The sequence below is a fragment of the Echinops telfairi genome, unplaced genomic scaffold (genome assembly GCF_000313985.2).
Source record: "Echinops telfairi isolate 266 unplaced genomic scaffold, ASM31398v2 ScPeMD7_7467;HRSCAF=8505_0, whole genome shotgun sequence".
Taxonomy (NCBI): Eukaryota; Metazoa; Chordata; class Mammalia; order Afrosoricida; family Tenrecidae; genus Echinops; species Echinops telfairi.
This window is the reverse complement of record NW_022111367.1, coordinates 13,497,189-13,499,030: the sequence shown is the minus strand read 5'-3', so window position 1 is coordinate 13,499,030 and position 1,842 is coordinate 13,497,189.

Sequence of the window (1,842 nt, the reverse complement as noted above, 5' to 3'; positions counted from 1 at the left end):
AAATTTGTATAAAAATATTTTCATTATTACACACTCATATAAAACAAAATAAGCTATTTCCTATTAAATACTACAGCATTATTTTGTAATTTTGATTTATTATTTGTAGAAAGGTTTTTAAGGTAGACAGGACATCATTCTCTAAGATGTGTAAATAATTCACGTCACTTTATTAGTTGACTTATTAAATGAAAGGTACTAGATATTGAATCCTTTTGTGATGTGGATAGTGGTTTTCTGATGTATCCTGGGCTCTCTTAAATCAAGAAGTGATTTATTATCATACATGTGCCTTAAACAATAATCACTGTTTATCTTGTATTTCAGAGTTAATACTTTTTCAGGAAGAACAGTTACTACACTTACATCTGAAGCGAAGGAAGGAAGCTTTAGTGGTGGAATTCCTTCATCAGATGAAATCATATGGTCAAGTAACAGTGAAAGTGAATATCAAGTAAGTCATTTTAGTGACAATCATGTGCCATCATTACTTGAGACTACCGCATTTTTGTCAGTATCCAATTCTGGAGTAAAGGAATATTTTCAAGGTCATAGACAATTCCTAAAAGATGAATATGGAAAACTACAACTTTCACCAAAGAAATTATTTTCCATAATGAAAACCAACAAAAATAAAAACGTCACACCTTCAGATCTTAACTTCTCAAGAACGTCTAGATTAACTCTAGAAAATGAATGTCTAGATGTGACACCAGGCCCTTCTGTCCACTTACATCTCTCCAGAGAACAAGTTAGACATCTGGAAGAAAATGTGAGCAGTCAAATTCCTATAAAATCAAAAGCTACGTTGGAAAGTGAATCTATTTCTATATATTCAAGATATAAAGATTCCTTGATTCAGAATCAGCATTCCGTTGGAATCGATATTTCTGCCCAGGCACAAGATTCATTCTTAGGGCAAAATGTTCATAACCAAGCCCAACCATTTATTCAGAACCAAGAACTAACCAGCAGTCAGCCTTCTATCAAGGTTAGGTCCTTTGCTCATCCTCAAAATTTGATGAGAATACCATTTTCCTGCAGCACACAATGCTCTTTTCCGACCCGAAGTAGAGATGGCCACCAAGGTTTGGTCAGCGTCTCATATTCTGTAAAGACTCAAGATTCACTCCAGAGCCTGGAGTCTGATCAACATGTAGAGGGGGCTCAATATTATATGTGGTGTGAAGATTCCAGGAAGAATAAATGCATAATCCAGGGGCAAAATACCCCTCTTGAGAATGCTGACGTTCTAGTTTTAACTCGAAGTCCAAGCTCAGTTGCTGCTGAGATGCCGCAAACAAAGGGACAAACTCTCTCATCAAAATCAACCCAGGATTCTGCATATAGTTCCGTGACTCTTAAATGTACTACAAAAAGACAGAAGAACAAAAGAAAAGCCTTAGAAAGTGGAAGTAAACTCAGTCACCAAGCTATATCTCTAAAGGCAAAGAAAACACCAATTTCACGGGTGCTTCAAATTACAGCTTCTCACGCTTCAAAATGTAGCAAGGAGTTAGGAAGCAAAACCAACACTGAGATGAAGGCATTGCATCATACTGAAGCTGTATCAGACGCGGTTTTACATCTTACTTGTGTTTCCAAGATTGACCCCCGTTACATTAAAAAATATCTCCGGAAAAAAACAATGAAAGCCACACCAAATGTACTCAAACAAAGACATTTTCTCTGGAAGCAAAATAAATCGGCAGACAAAGAGAAAGTAAGTGCAGGTTCTGTTGAGGACAGAAGAACCTCAGGCACCACTGACAATGGAAAACAGCAGGGCACAGAAAAGAAAAGACCAGAAAACATTTCATCAGCAGTTGTCTCCAAGCTCAC